The 15,000-nt window shown below is 42.3% G+C and overlaps 13 non-coding genes across 13 annotated transcripts; all 13 read right to left on the bottom strand.

Annotated features, from left to right (window-relative positions):
* Nucleotides 1-4,776: 4,776 nt before the first annotated feature.
* LOC132997801 (5S ribosomal RNA) lies at nucleotides 4,777-4,895 on the bottom strand. Its single transcript, XR_009677839.1, has one exon. It is a non-coding gene; the product is annotated as a 5S ribosomal RNA (ribosomal RNA).
* Nucleotides 4,896-5,109: 214 nt separating this feature from the next.
* On the bottom strand, nucleotides 5,110-5,228 carry LOC132997806 (5S ribosomal RNA). The gene has a single exon (XR_009677843.1). It is a non-coding gene; the product is annotated as a 5S ribosomal RNA (ribosomal RNA).
* Nucleotides 5,229-5,442: 214 nt separating this feature from the next.
* On the bottom strand, nucleotides 5,443-5,561 carry LOC132997728 (5S ribosomal RNA). The gene has a single exon (XR_009677770.1). It is a non-coding gene; the product is annotated as a 5S ribosomal RNA (ribosomal RNA).
* A 214-nt stretch (nucleotides 5,562-5,775) lies between these two features.
* On the bottom strand, nucleotides 5,776-5,894 carry LOC132997802 (5S ribosomal RNA). The gene has a single exon (XR_009677840.1). It is a non-coding gene; the product is annotated as a 5S ribosomal RNA (ribosomal RNA).
* A 214-nt stretch (nucleotides 5,895-6,108) lies between these two features.
* Nucleotides 6,109-6,227, bottom strand: LOC132997807 (5S ribosomal RNA). Its single transcript, XR_009677844.1, has one exon. It is a non-coding gene; the product is annotated as a 5S ribosomal RNA (ribosomal RNA).
* Nucleotides 6,228-6,441: 214 nt separating this feature from the next.
* LOC132997845 (5S ribosomal RNA) lies at nucleotides 6,442-6,560 on the bottom strand. The gene has a single exon (XR_009677873.1). It is a non-coding gene; the product is annotated as a 5S ribosomal RNA (ribosomal RNA).
* A 214-nt stretch (nucleotides 6,561-6,774) lies between these two features.
* On the bottom strand, nucleotides 6,775-6,893 carry LOC132997856 (5S ribosomal RNA). The gene has a single exon (XR_009677884.1). It is a non-coding gene; the product is annotated as a 5S ribosomal RNA (ribosomal RNA).
* Nucleotides 6,894-7,107: 214 nt separating this feature from the next.
* On the bottom strand, nucleotides 7,108-7,226 carry LOC132997732 (5S ribosomal RNA). The gene has a single exon (XR_009677774.1). It is a non-coding gene; the product is annotated as a 5S ribosomal RNA (ribosomal RNA).
* Nucleotides 7,227-13,370: 6,144 nt separating this feature from the next.
* Nucleotides 13,371-13,489, bottom strand: LOC132997829 (5S ribosomal RNA). Its single transcript, XR_009677865.1, has one exon. It is a non-coding gene; the product is annotated as a 5S ribosomal RNA (ribosomal RNA).
* A 214-nt stretch (nucleotides 13,490-13,703) lies between these two features.
* Nucleotides 13,704-13,822, bottom strand: LOC132997730 (5S ribosomal RNA). Its single transcript, XR_009677772.1, has one exon. It is a non-coding gene; the product is annotated as a 5S ribosomal RNA (ribosomal RNA).
* A 214-nt stretch (nucleotides 13,823-14,036) lies between these two features.
* On the bottom strand, nucleotides 14,037-14,155 carry LOC132997797 (5S ribosomal RNA). The gene has a single exon (XR_009677835.1). It is a non-coding gene; the product is annotated as a 5S ribosomal RNA (ribosomal RNA).
* Nucleotides 14,156-14,366: 211 nt separating this feature from the next.
* Nucleotides 14,367-14,485, bottom strand: LOC132997833 (5S ribosomal RNA). The gene has a single exon (XR_009677869.1). It is a non-coding gene; the product is annotated as a 5S ribosomal RNA (ribosomal RNA).
* A 214-nt stretch (nucleotides 14,486-14,699) lies between these two features.
* On the bottom strand, nucleotides 14,700-14,818 carry LOC132997867 (5S ribosomal RNA). Its single transcript, XR_009677895.1, has one exon. It is a non-coding gene; the product is annotated as a 5S ribosomal RNA (ribosomal RNA).
* Nucleotides 14,819-15,000: the final 182 nt, after the last annotated feature.

Raw genomic sequence — 15,000 nt, forward strand, 5'->3', positions numbered from 1 at the left:
GCCTTTGAGGACAGTGATCTAATCTAAATCCATAATTTTTGGATTTAAAAACACTGGTTGCTCCCATACCTGCCTCACATTCTTGCATTCATACTTCACTCCTCTCACAAACTCTCCCCACGCTCCAAGCATCTCTTTGTATATGTCAGTCACCCCTTCAATCATCCCTTTTTTTAGTTCCATGAACACTCCGCTCTCTCCACATCCTCCACATTTATTTATTGCTTCTCTTAAAAATACCTTCCACACATGATCTCTGTTATCCTTTAAATATCTCACCATCATTTTCACCCTTAGTGCTTTCTTTTTCCCCTCTAAATTGACAAGTTTCAGTCCCCCGTTCTCATACTCATTTTCTAACACTTCTCTTGCTATCCTAACTCCCTTCCCATCCCACAAATAATTGCTTATGATTCTTTCTATTTCTTTCAACACTTTCACAGGCACATCCATCACATTCATCACATACACCATCTTGCTCATTATTAGTGCATTTACCACTATTACCTTCCCTTTTAATTTCAGCTTTCTCTGCTTCCAATACCCCAATGTTTTCTTTATGTTGTTTATCAGTACTTCATACTGCCTATCTCTCCCTTCCTCTCCCTCAATCCCTAAGTTCACTCCCAGAACCTTCATGTACCCTTTGTTTTCCTTCAATCCTTTCACTCCCTCCCCTCCTCTGCTTTCCCCTATATACATTATTTCAGATTTTTCTATATTTACTTTAGCTCCTGATGCCCTCCCATACAGTTCTACACTTTGTAATACCTGTACTACACTTTCCTTGTCCCTCACTGTCACTGTTGTATCATCCGCATATTGATATAGTGTGCTCACCTGTCCGCCCGGTAGTTCTATGCCCTTAATCCTCCTATTCTGCAGTATGAGTACCGCTAACGGCTCTGCTGACAAGGAGTACAGCAGAGCCGATAGCGGACATCCCTGCCTCACTGACCTTTCTAATCTAACTTCACCTGTGACTATCCCATTGACTTTAATCTTACTGCCTGCTCTTTCATACATTCGCCTAACCCATCCTATCAACCTTCCTCCAAATCCCATCTTCTCTAACACTTTATACAAATAACTGTGATCTACTCTATCAAAAGCTTTGTTAAGATCTAAACTAACTACTGCCCCTCCATTGTTCTCCTTCATGTGTGTTATTGTGTCTCTAATACTACTTATTGTGTCGGCTATGTCTCTCCCTGGTATGCTATACGCTTGTGTGCTTCCCACCACCGTCCCTATTACTTCCTTCATTCTGTTTGCTAACACCTTTGCTAATACCTTATAATCCCCATTTAACATTGTGAGTGGCCTGTAATTTTCTAATTTGTCCCTACTCCCTTTTTTATATATTATGCTCACTAGACCTGTTGTCATACTCTGCGGCATTTCTCCCTTCTCTTCTACCCATCTATATAATCTCTCCAACACTGGTACTAATTCTTCTCTAAACTCTATATAAAATTCTCCTATTATTCCATCTATCCCTGGACTCTTATTTCTGCCTAACCCATTTATTGCTTTCTCTATCTCTCCCTTACTTATCTCTCCTTAGCACACCTCTCTATCCTCATCACTCAGTCTAGCTTCCATCTTGTCTATAACCTGCCTACTGCTCTCCTCATCTAACGCTTCTTTCTTATATAACTCTCTATAAAACTCTTCTACTCTTTCCACTATCCCTACAAGCTCTGTTATTTTTTCCCCCCCTTTCCCCTCCACTTGCTCAAAATACTTTTTCTCCTGCCTTATCTTCTCTAGTCTTAAGAAATACCCTGTACATTTTTCTCCCTCTATCGCATATTTCGCTCTACTTCTTATTATAGCTCCCTCACATTTTCCCTGTTCTATTTCCTTAAGTTCATCTTTCTTTCTTATATATCCCTCTATGTCAATATTAAGCCCTTCCCCTGCTTTCTTCCCCTCTTCCTCTAACTCCTTTTTTAGCCTTTGTATCTTCTCTCTTTCTTTCTTTCCCCGGTTCCTGCTGTGTTTTTTGCTCATGTTCCTTATCCCCTCTTTCAGTCTCTCCCACCACCTCCCTGTGTCTTCCTCATACATTCTCTCATTCATCTCCCACATTATGTATTCTCTCACTTCTTTTTTATATTTTTCATCTTTAAGCAGCTGCCCATTCATACACCACACTCCCCCTCCTCTTCTCCTTATTTCCCCCCCTATTGTAAATTTTAACACCTTGTGATCACTATATGTTGTGACTATATATTCTATACCTTTAATCCTTTCCGCTATGCCCTTTGTGCTCAATACTAAATCTATCCTACTCTGTTTCAGTTCCCCTTTCACCAGCTGTACTCTTGAGAACTCTCTCCCCTCTGGATTTCTTTCTCTCCATACATCACTCAATCCTTTCATACTCTTTATCTTTTCTAGCACCTCCCTTGTTGTGTCATTCTTAAAATGCATGTTCCTTGACACATCCAATTTCCCACACCACACATTAAAGTCCCCCACGATCATACAGTTTTCATCACACATCACTCCCATCTTTTCAAACATCTCCTTTCTTTCTTTCTCCTCATTCGGCGCATACACATTTACTAGCTTAATCTCCTCATTAATATACTCAAACTTGATCCCTATCACCCTCCCATCTCCCTCATCTTCACACCTTGTCACATTCCCTATCACTCCCTTTTTTGTTAATATAGCTACACCTCTTGCATTCCCATCTCCATTATTTGCAAACACATCTCCCCTCCATTCATCCTCCACCTCTTTCATACATCTCTCATCCCAGTGTGTTTCCTGTAAGCATATTATATCATAATTGCTGTCACCAAATATCTGATTTCTTTTGTTTTTGTTCTTTAGCCCCCTTGCATTTATTGAGATTATTATTAACATTATTAGTATTGTTATTTTCATTTTGTTTTTTCCTTAGTTTTACTTTTCTTATTTATCCTCGTATGCCTCTGAGTGTTCTGTCTTTTCCTCATTTGTTTTATTTTTTCCTCTATATCCATGTCCGTTTCAGATCCTACCGTCTGTGATACAGTGGTCTCCTCTCCCGTCTCTTTGGGCTTTGCTCCATTCAGTTCCTTGTCCGTCCCTCCAGTGTCGTCCTCTCCTCGCCTTTTCTCCCGGCCTGCTTCCTTCTCTCCGTCTCTCCTTGCGACCGTCGCCCCCTTCTCTGGCCTTTTCGTCTCCTTTGTTTTGGGACCTTTCTCCTCCGCCCCGTCTCTCCTTCCTTCTGCGATCAGCTCTCGCTCCAGCACTCCTCTCCTCCTTCCTCCATCCTCCTCTTCGTCGTTTACTCTCGTTCTCTCCTTCCTCGTCTTCCGGTCTGCTCCCTCTTTCTTTCCTCCTTTCGTCTCCTCCATCCTCCGCTCTCCTTCCTGCTTCCCTGGATCCTCCCTCACCTGCTCCTCCATTTCATTTCCGTCTCCATCCTCCACACTTTCCATGTCCTCCGCATCTCCTTCCTCCCTGCTTCCACTCTCACTTTCTTGCTCACTTTCACTCGTATCATCTTCTGCCTCACTCTTATTGCATCTGCATTCATTCATCAGGTTCTGGCACAAATCACATCTCTTCCTCCCCTGCGTGCACTCCCTTGCATAATGTCCTTGCACTCCACATCTGTTGCAATGAAATTCCGGGCACTCTCTCATTATGTGGCCAGGTTTTATGCACAGCCTGCACACTTTTACTTGTTTGTCGTGCAGCACCCTGAAATACTCCGCCCCCAGCGCTGTGTCAAACTTTGTAGAATACGGCAGTGATTGTATCTGGTTATTGAATTTCACTTTCAGGAACCTTGTCCCATCAGCCACGTTTGTACCTGGCCACATCCTTCTTTTAATGGGAGATACTGCAGAGACCCCCCATAGTTGTAGTTTTGCCAATATCTCCCTGTCCTCGATGTAAAAAGGTAAATTCATAAATGACACCACCAGCTCGTCATTCACCAGTTCTCTTGCGTGCACCCGAGTCTCCCCAATCTTGAATCCTTCCATGAGTCTGTCTTTCCCCTTAGGGTGGCTCATGGTCATCTCATATTTTTTATCAGTGATCTGTCTGCACGCCAGCAGCCCCCCGCACAACTCACGCACACACCTCATCAGCTCCATAGCTGTGTCTTTTCCCTCTCCTTCCATCTCTACCATCACTGTCTGCTCCCTGTCATATCTCTCATTGTTTGTGCAGCTCTTGCTCTGCGTCAGCTCAGTTTCTCTCCCGCTGTCACCTCCGTGGGTGACAGCGTTAACACTCACCCGCTCCGTGCTGGTCTCCGCCATGGTCTCGGATGCCCTTCCACACAGGCTCCGTTACCCCCGCACAGTGCGTCACTGCCGCGGGGGGACACACATACAAGACAATCACAACGCTAACGTCCGGTTGGATTAACACGTAAGAAGTCGAAAAAAAGGGAGATGTAGAGAGAGAACAAGAAAAAAGCTGGGAAAAGAGAAAAAAAAAAGAAAAATAGTTCCTCTGTATCCACATGCGGTGGCTTACTTCCTGGTTCGTTGATGATGTCACTCCGTGGTGCGTTCAAGGGCGTTCAGGCTGGTGTGGCCGTAAGCGAAAGACTCAACCCACAATACCTTATTTATACATGTGAACCACCACCACCATCATCAAATCATGACAATTACCAAGCATTTCCATCAGTAATAATGTCAGGGTTCCATATCCTTGTTTTCTTTGATGGTGAGTCTTTCCTGCTCTTTCCAAGATGTTTCTCCTTTAAAGCAGCAGCAACCGTTCCCTCAGCTGGTTGCAAAGCAAATTCGAAAAAGCTTACAGCACCTGGTATTCCCAGGCGGTCTCCCATCCAATTACTAACCAAGCCCGACCATGCTTAGCTTCCGAGATCAGACGAGATCGGGCGTGCTCAGGGTGGTATGGCCGTAAGCGAAAGACTCAACCCACAATACCTTATTTATACATGTGAACCACCACCACCATCATCAAATCATGACAATTATCAATCATTTCCATCAGTAATAATGTCAGGGTTCCATATCCTTGTTTTCTTTGATGGTGAGTCTTTCCTGCTCTTTCCAAGATGTTTCTCCTTTAAGGCAGCAGCAACCGTTCCCTCTGCTGGTTGCAAAGCAAATTCGAAAAAGCTTACAGCACCTGGTATTCCCAGGCGGTCTCCCATCCAAGAACTAACCAAGCCTGACCCTGCTTAGCTTCCGAGATCAGACGAGATCGGGCGTGCTCAGGGTGGTATGGCCGTAAGCGAAAGACTCAACCCACAATACCTTATTTATACATGTGAACCACCACCACCATCATCAAATCATAACAATTATCAATCATTTCCATCAGTAATAATGTCAGGGTTCCATATCCTTGTTTTCTTTGATGGTGAGTCTTTCCTGCTCTTTCCAAGATGTTTCTCCTTTAAGGCAGCAGCAACCGTTCCCTCTGCTGGTTGCAAAGCAAATTCGAAAAAGCTTACAGCACCTGGTATTCCCAGGCGGTCTCCCATCCAAGTACTAACCAAGCCCGACCCTGCTTAGCTTCCGAGATCAGACGAGATCGGGCGTGCTCAGGGTGGTATGGCCGTAAGCGAAAGACTCAACCCACAATACCTTATTTATACATGTGAACCACCACCACCATCATCAAATCATAACAATTATCAATCATTTCCATCAGTAATAATGTCAGGGTTCCATATCCTTGTTTTCTTTGATGGTGAGTCTTTCCTGCTCTTTCCAAGATGTTTCTCCTTTAAAGCAGCAGCAACCGTTCCCTCAGCTGGTTGCAAAGCAAATTCGAAAAAGCTTACAGCACCTGGTATTCCCAGGCGGTCTCCCATCCAATTACTAACCAAGCCCGACCATGCTTAGCTTCCGAGATCAGACGAGATCGGGCGTGCTCAGGGTGGTATGGCCGTAAGCGAAAGACTCAACCCACAATACCTTATTTATACATGTGAACCACCACCACCATCATCAAATCATGACAATTATCAATCATTTCCATCAGTAATAATGTCAGGGTTCCATATCCTTGTTTTCTTTGATGGTGAGTCTTTCCTGCTCTTTCCAAGATGTTTCTCCTTTAAGGCAGCAGCAACCGTTCCCTCTGCTGGTTGCAAAGCAAATTCGAAAAAGCTTACAGCACCTGGTATTCCCAGGCGGTCTCCCATCCAAGAACTAACCAAGCCTGACCCTGCTTAGCTTCCGAGATCAGACGAGATCGGGCGTGCTCAGGGTGGTATGGCCGTAAGCGAAAGACTCAACCCACAATACCTTATTTATACATGTGAACCACCACCACCATCATCAAATCATAACAATTATCAATCATTTCCATCAGTAATAATGTCAGGGTTCCATATCCTTGTTTTCTTTGATGGTGAGTCTTTCCTGCTCTTTCCAAGATGTTTCTCCTTTAAGGCAGCAGCAACCGTTCCCTCTGCTGGTTGCAAAGCAAATTCGAAAAAGCTTACAGCACCTGGTATTCCCAGGCGGTCTCCCATCCAAGTACTAACCAAGCCCGACCCTGCTTAGCTTCCGAGATCAGACGAGATCGGGCGTGCTCAGGGTGGTATGGCCGTAAGCGGAAGACTCAACCCACAATACCTTATTTATACATGTGAACCACCACCACCATCATCAAATCATGACAATTATCAATCATTTCCATCAGTAATAATGTCAGGGTTCCATATCCTTGTTTTCTTTGATGGTGAGTCTTTCCTGCTCTTTCCAAGATGTTTCTCCTTTAAAGCAGCAGCAACCGTTCCCTCTGCTGTTTGCAAAGCAAATTCGAAAAAGCTTACAGCACCTGGTATTCCCAGGCGGTCTCCCATCCAAGTACTAACCAAGCCCGACCCTGCTTAGCTTCCGAGATCAGACGAGATCGGGCGTGCTCAGGGTGGTATGGCCGTAAGCGAAAGACTCAACCCACAATACCTTATTTATACATGTGAACCACCACCACCATCATCAAATCATAACAATTATCAATCATTTCCATCAGTAATAATGTCAGGGTTCCATATCCTTGTTTTCTTTGATGGTGAGTCTTTCCTGCTCTTTTCAAGATGTTTCTCCTTTAAAGCAGCAGCAACCGTTCCCTCTTCTGGTTGCAAAGCAAATTCGAAAAAGCTTACAGCACCTGGTATTCCCAGGCGGTCTCCCATCCAAGTACTAACCAAGCCCGACCCTGCTTAGCTTCCGAGATCAGACGAGATCGGGCGTGCTCAGGGTGGTATGGCCATAAGCGAAAGACTCAACCCACAATACCTTATTTATACATGTGAACCACCACCACCATCATCAAATCATAACAATTATCAATCATTTCCATCAGTAATAATGTCAGGGTTCCATATCCTTGTTTTCTTTGATGGTGAGTCTTTCCTGCTCTTTTCAAGATGTTTCTCCTTTAAAGCAGCAGCAACCGTTCCCTCTTCTGGTTGCAAAGCAAATTCGAAAAAGCTTACAGCACCTGGTATTCCCAGGCGGTCTCCCATCCAAGTACTAACCAAGCCCGACCCTGCTTAGCTTCCGAGATCAGACGAGATCGGGCGTGCTTTTTTTTTTTTTTTTTTTTTCTTTTATTATAAAATAAATCAATTTTTATGTACAAGACAACTTGAATTCCAAAGTAACATCACAAAAAAATAAGTAATATCAAATGCAAACAATAACCATCAGCTTTTACCAAATAGGCCCTCCTGCCAAGTATTATGCAAAATTATACATCAGTTTTCCCTTGTGATTGACAGAAATGAAACTGCATCCCTTAACAAAGTGTTGAAATTCTTCCTTTTCATACTTAAAAATTAAACTTATGTCTCTTTTCAACCCCGATACAAAGTAGGCCCAGACAGATATTATTCTTTGTTCAAAATGTGCTAGATTCCTTCTTAGCCATATAGCATATCTAGCGTGACTTAGTACATAGTTTATCATATTTATGTTTATTTTCTCTTTCTTTTCCCATACTCCAAAGAAAACAATTTTTTTCCAGTCCTTTCCCTCAAAGTACTGCTTCCCCCAGTTCTTTTGCAAGAAATCCTTTAACTTCGTGAGAAAGATCTTCAGTTTGTCACACTCATAATACAAATGCATTAATGTTTCCGGATCAGTTTTGCATATATCGCATTCCCTTCTTACATTCTTATTTATTTGGTGTATCACCACATTTGTGTACAGTCTGTTGTGCCGTAATTTAAAGTCATGATCCTGACATTCTATACTATTCTTGCTTACATTCCACTGCTTCCATATTTGATTTCCTTCCATACCTGGGAACACCTTTTCCCAAACCTTTTCCGATGCAGGTTCCTTAAATTCATTTCGGATCAGCGCTTTGTAGTAGTCTTTTACCTTTGAATCACTTAGTGGCCTTTTCTCACCATTATTTTCCATATATAACTCGGGGAACGTTATTTTCCTTTCTATAACCACGCTATTTTCTATCTGCCTCACCCAATCTATTGGTATGCTTCCTTTTATTTTATCATACATATTTACAGTAGTTGTTTCATTCAGTTCTTCGTCATACTCCTTAACTGCGTCTACTATAGCCTGGTCCCTTAGAAACCCAGGTATGAATTCATATAGGCAATCTTTTATTTGCGTTAGTCCGGAATAAAAAAATGTTTTATCCCATAGCATGTTATTGTTCATTTTTATCAATGGGTTACACCATATTGGTTGATTTATTACCTGACTGTATTTTGTGCATTCATATTTAATGTTTATTCTGTATTTCCCCCATGCATCAAACACCTCTTTATAATATCTAGGCACTTTCTCATATATGGAGCTTTTCATTATCATTATTAGACCGTTTTCTTCACATCTTCCATTTTTATATAAATATTCCCTAAACACATTTTTCCATCCATAATCAACCCTATCGTACAGATACTTTTTAACAGTTTTTATTCGTATTGCTTTTTTCTTAATATTCAAATCCACCAATTTCAATCCTCCTTCTTCATATTCCCCTATCAGTGTCTTTTGTGCTATTCTTGCCAGTTTCCCATCCCAAATGTAATTTGTAATTGTGCTGTTTAGCTCTTTGTGCACCCACTCTGGCATGTCTATCACAGTCAAGGCATAGACAATCTTGGATAGTATTAATGCATTTACCACTAAAACCTTCCCCTTTAATTTTAATCTCCTCGGCTTCCACGCATTTAATGTGTTTTTCACTTTATTTATTACCCCATTCCATGTCTCATCTCTCGCCTCCTTTTCTTTCCCTCCCATATTTATCCCCAATATTTTCATATAATCCTTTGAAATTCTAAAAGGTATGTTACAATCACTTTGGCTTATATTTCCGACGTACATTATTTCAGTTTTGTCTATATTTACTTTAGCCCCTGCTGCTCTCCCATATACTTCCATTTTTCCCATTATCCTTTTCACGCTATTCATATTTTTTACCATACAAGTGGTGTCATCAGCATATTGCTGTATTTTGCTTTCACCTCCATTTGGCAATTTTATCCCTTCTATTTTCTTATCCTTCTTTATCATTTCCGCGAGACTTTCTGCAGTTAAGCTGTAAAGTACTGCCGATAGCGGGCACCCTTGCCTCACAGATCTCTCCAATGGAAAGGGATCCGTTATAGCTCCATTTATTTTTATCCTACTCTTTGCATTTTTGTACAATAATTTAATCCAGTTGATTATTCTTTGCCCAAAACCAAATTTTTCTAATGTGCAAAATAAAAAACTATGCTCAACCCTATCGAAAGCTTTATTAAGGTCCATACTTAAAATAATTCCACCCTCCTTCCCCATGCATTCAATTGTGTCCCTTATTGTGCAAATAATGTCCGATATGTCCCTCCCTGGTATCCCGTACGCCTGTGTTGGTGCTATGATTGTTGGTGCTGCTGTTTTTATTCTGTTTACTAATACCTTTGCTAAAATCTTGTAATCTGTGTTTAGTACAGTTAGCGGCCTATAGTTTTCCAGTTTTCTTTTGCTTCCCTTATTTTTATATATGATCGTTATTAGTCCTGTTGCCAGCGACTCTGGTACCTCCTGCTCCTTCTCCATCTCTGCATAAATTATGCTTAAAATTGGGAGCAGCTCGTCGATAAATGTTTTATAAAATTCACTTGTAAGGCCATCTGTTCCCGGACTTTTATTGGTATTTAATGACATTATTGATTCCTTTATTTCTATGTCTTTGATGTTGTCATCACACATACTTTTCTCATCATTTGTTATCGTTTTCTTAATATTACCTAAAACTGTATTTCTATCTTCCTCCTTTGCAATTCCTTTTTTGTATAGATTTTTATAAAATGTCCCAACATTTCCAATAATGTCTACAAAATCATTTACTATCTCTCCATTTTCATTTTCTAACTCTTCAATATATACCCTCTCCTGTTTCCTTTTTTCTAATCCCAAAAAATATCCTGTGCATCTCTCCCCCTTCATCGCATATTTCTCCCTACTCCTTGTTATTGCCCCCATACATTTATTCTGTTCATAAACGTCCAGTTTGGATTTCACCTTTATGTATTGTTCTATGCTATGTTTTGGATCCTTATCAATTCTTTCTGCCTCTTCTGCCAGCTCATCCTTCAACCATTTTATTTTCTCTCTTTCTTTAAAAGCCCGGACCTTTGCATATCTAATACTTATTGTCCTTATCTTTTGCTTCAGTCTTTCCCACCATAATCCCTTGTTTCTACATATGTCTATGCTATTTTTTCCATTCTCTATGCAGGCCACTATTTTCTTCCTATATCCCTCTTCCTCTAGGAGAGTATTGTTTAGGCACCACACTCCTCCTCCCCTTCTCTCTATCCCAGTACCAACCTCTATTGACAGGATTGCATGGTCACTGAATGATGTGAATTTATACCCCATATTTTTTATAAGTTTAACCATTGTCTGATGTGCTATACATAAGTCTATTCTGCTTTGTTTTAATTCCCCCATTACTATTTGTCTTCTTGAGTATTCTCTCCTGTTTGGGTTCTCGTTCCTCCATACATCAATTAATTTTTTTTCCTCCAATGTTTTCAGAAAAATCTTTCTTGAAGCATCATTTTTTAATTGCTTCCCTCTTGCCACATCCAACCTTGTACTTTTTAAATTAAAATCTCCCACTATTATACAGTTTCCCACACACCATTTCCCTAAATCCAAGAAAAAAACCTTCCTGTCTGCTTCTATATTTGGTGCATATATATTAATTATTCGGTACTCTATCTTTTTGTATTTAAATTCTATGATTATGTCTCTTCCTTCTTTTCCTTTGTAGATTTCTTTGAGGTTTTCTACAGCATTATTTCTTATCAGGATTGCTACCCCACATGATTTATCCGTACCATGGTTTGTATACATAATGCCTTCCCATTTTGTTTTTATATCTTCCATGATCTGGTCTGTCCAGTTCGTTTCTTGCAGACATAATATGTCATTATTTCTACATTTATTTAATAGTTTTTCAAATTTGCTTTGATTTCTTAGCCCATTTGTGTTGAATGAAATCAAGCTTAACATTAAACATATAATTATGGTTTCATTTCCAACCTTCATTTTGTCCTTCTTTCCTCCTTCTTCCTCCTTTTCTCCTCAGCATGGAGCACAGCTTTCCTTTTCTTTGTGGTTTCCTCCGCCTTTCGTTCCTTCTGCGGTCTGGTTACACTCTCTTCCTCTGAAATACCCTCGATAACCATGAAGTCCATCGCAGTTTTCCTCTCGTCTCGATTTCCATCTCCATGCTGCTTTACTCCAATGCTGCCGGTTCCGTCTGCTGGAGTCTTTTCACAGGGAGCCTTCTCTCCACTCGATTCCTCTCCGGACCGGCTCTCCTCCTGCCTTGTAGTTTCCACCACGTCTCCTGCTGCGACGTCCCTCCGGGTTTGCCGTTCTTGGTTCTGCACCTTGGACTCCACCCCGCTCTCTGGGACGCCCCCTGGGTCTCCCTCCGTCTGCATGTCGTCATCGTCGCTGTCCTCTGTCCATGTCATGCATGGTCCTCCATATGTCTCCTCCTCCTCGCTGTCAGTGCTGTTGCCCTCCTCCTCAACATCGACATCTTCTCTCTCCGCTGCTTTTGGCACACACTCCCTTGCATAGTGTCCCTGTTCTTTACATCTGTGACATCTGAATTCTGGGCATTCTCTGAAAATGTGACCCGGTTGTATACATAGTCTGCATACTTTCCTCTGTCCGTCATGGATCACGCGAAAGTATTCTCCCCCCACTAGTGTTTCGAACTTGGTTGAGTAGGGTAACGATTTCACTGTTTCAGTGAACCGGACCTTCAAGAACCTGGTTCCGTCGGCTACGTCCGTTCCTGGCCACATTCTTCTCTTGATTGGCGAGATTGCCCTAACTCCCCATTCTGCAAGTTTTGCAAGAATGACACGATCCACAATGTACGTCGGCAAGTTTAGAAATTATACCACTAGTTCGTCATTTCTAATTTCTTTTGCAAAAATCGTGCTCTTCTTTATTCTAATCCCATCTAACAGTTTATCCTTCCCTTCAACATTGTCCATTGTTATTTCATATTTCTTGGGCGTGGTAAAACGGCATCCATTCACCACCCCGCACGTTTTTTTAACTTCACTCAAAAGTTCCATCATAGTCACCATCTCATCTCCAATGATCTCTACCGCCAAGGTAAGCGCCCTCTCAAATTTCTTTTCTGTGCTTGGAAGCGGCTCCGAGGTACTTTTACTGCTGTCCGTGATCCTTCTCGTGGTCGTTTCCTTTCCAATGTCGGCGTTCTTTGTCGGTTGCTGCATCTTGCCGTTGTCCATGATCCTGCCGGTGGTCTTTCCCTGGTCAGTATTCTTAGGCGATCTCTGCTCCATGCCGTTTTCCATATTCTTTGTCGTTGTGCTTGCCGGTCCGCTGTCAGCTGCCATGAGATCTGTCCTACTCCTCTCTACTCGCTCTCTCCTCTCTTTGACGTCACTCATTCAAAACACACACACCCTCAAAAAAAAAGATGTTCCCCCGAACAGCAAGCTGCTGGGGGAATAAAATCGAACACAAAAAAAACACTCTCACTCACTTTCAATCTAGCCCAAAAACAAAACAAAATAATTCCTCCTGCTCTCTCCACCTGCTCTCTCTGCTCCTTCGCTTCCTGGTTGCACACCTGAACGCAATCAGACGAGATCGGGCGTGCTCAGGGTGGTATGGCCGTAAGCGAAAGACTCAACCCACAAAACCTTATTTATACATGTGAACCAGCACCACCATCATCAAATCATGACAATTATCAAGCATTTCCATCAGTAATAATGTCAGGGTTCCATATCCTTGTTTTCTTTGATGGTGAGTCTTTCCTGCTCTTTCCAAGATGTTTCTCCTTTAAAGCAGCAGCAACCGTTCCCTCAGGTGGTTGCAAAGCAAATTCGAAAAAGCTTACAGCACCTGGTATTCCCAGGCTGTCTCCCATCCAAGTACTAACCAAGCCCGACCCTGCTTAGCTTCCGAGATCAGACGAGCTCGGGCGTGCTCAGGGTGGTATGGCCGTAAGCGAAAGACTCAACCCACAATACCTTATTTATACATGTGAACCACCACCACCATCATCAAATCATGACAATTATCAAGCATTTCCATCAGTAATAATGTCAGGGTTCCATATCCTTGTTTTCTTTGATGGTGAGTCTTTCCTGCTCTTTCCAAGATGTTTCTCCTTTAAAGCAGCAGCAACCGTTCCCTCAGCTGGTTGCAAAGCAAATTCGAAAAAGCTTACAGCACCTGGTATTCCCAGGCGGTCTCCCATCCAAGTACTAACCAAGCCCGACCCTGCTTAGCTTCCGAGATCAGACGAGATCGGGCGTGCACAGGGTGGTATGGCCGTAAGCGAAAGACTCAACCCACAATACCTTATTTATACATGTGAACCACCACCACCATCATCAAATCATGACAATTATCAAGCATTTCCATCAGTAATAATGTCAGGGTTCCATATCCTTGTTTTCTTTGATGGTGAGTCTTTCCTGCTCTTTCCAAGATGTTTCTCCTTTAAAGCAGCAGCAACCATTCCCTCAGCTGGTTGCAAAGCAAATTCGAAAAAGCTTACAGCACCTGGTATTCCCAGGCGGTCTCCCATCCAAGTACTAACCAAGCCAGACCATGCTTAGCTTCCGAGATCAGACGAGATCGGGCGCGCTCAGGGTGGTATGGCCGTAAGCAAACTCAACCCACAATACCTTATTTATACATGTGAACCACCACCACCATCATCAAATCATGACAATTATCAATCATTTCCATCAGTAATAATGTCAGGGTTCCATATCCTTGTTTTCTTTGATGGTGAGTCTTTCCTGCTCTTTCCAAGATGTTTCTCCTTTAAAGCTGCAGCAACCGTTCCCTCTGCTGGTTGCAAAGCAAATTCTAAAAAGCTTCCAGCACCTGGTATTCTCAGGCGGTCTCCCATCCAAGAACTAACCAAGCCCGACCCTGCTTAGCTTCCGAGATCAGACGAAATCGGGCGTGCTCAGGGTGGTATGGCCGTAAGCGAAAGACTCAACCCACAATACCTTATTTATACATGTGAACCACCACCACCATCATCAAATCATGACAATTATCAAGCATTTCCATCAGTAATAATGTCAGGGTTCCATATCCTTGTTTTCTTTGATGGTGAGTCTTTCCTGCTCTTTCCAAGATGTTTCTCCTTTAAAGCAGCAGCAACCGTTCCCTCAGCTGGTTGCAAAGCAAATTCGAAAAAGCTTACAGCACCTGGTATTCCCAGGCGGTCTCCCATCCAAGTACTAACCAAGCCCGACCCTGCTTAGCTTCCGAGATCAGACGAGATCGGGCGTGCTCAGGGTGGTATGGCCGTAAGCGAAAGAGTCAACCCACAATACCTTATTTATACATGTGAACCACCACCACCATCATCAAATCATGACAATTATCAAGCATTTCCATTAGTAATAATGTCAGGGTTCCATATCCTTGTTTTCTTTGATGGTGAGTCTTTCCTGCTCTTTCCAAGATGTTTCTCCTTTAAAGCAGCAGCAACCGT

This window comes from Limanda limanda, unplaced genomic scaffold (genome assembly GCF_963576545.1).
Source record: "Limanda limanda unplaced genomic scaffold, fLimLim1.1 SCAFFOLD_262, whole genome shotgun sequence".
Lineage (NCBI taxonomy): Eukaryota > Metazoa > Chordata > Actinopteri > Pleuronectiformes > Pleuronectidae > Limanda > Limanda limanda.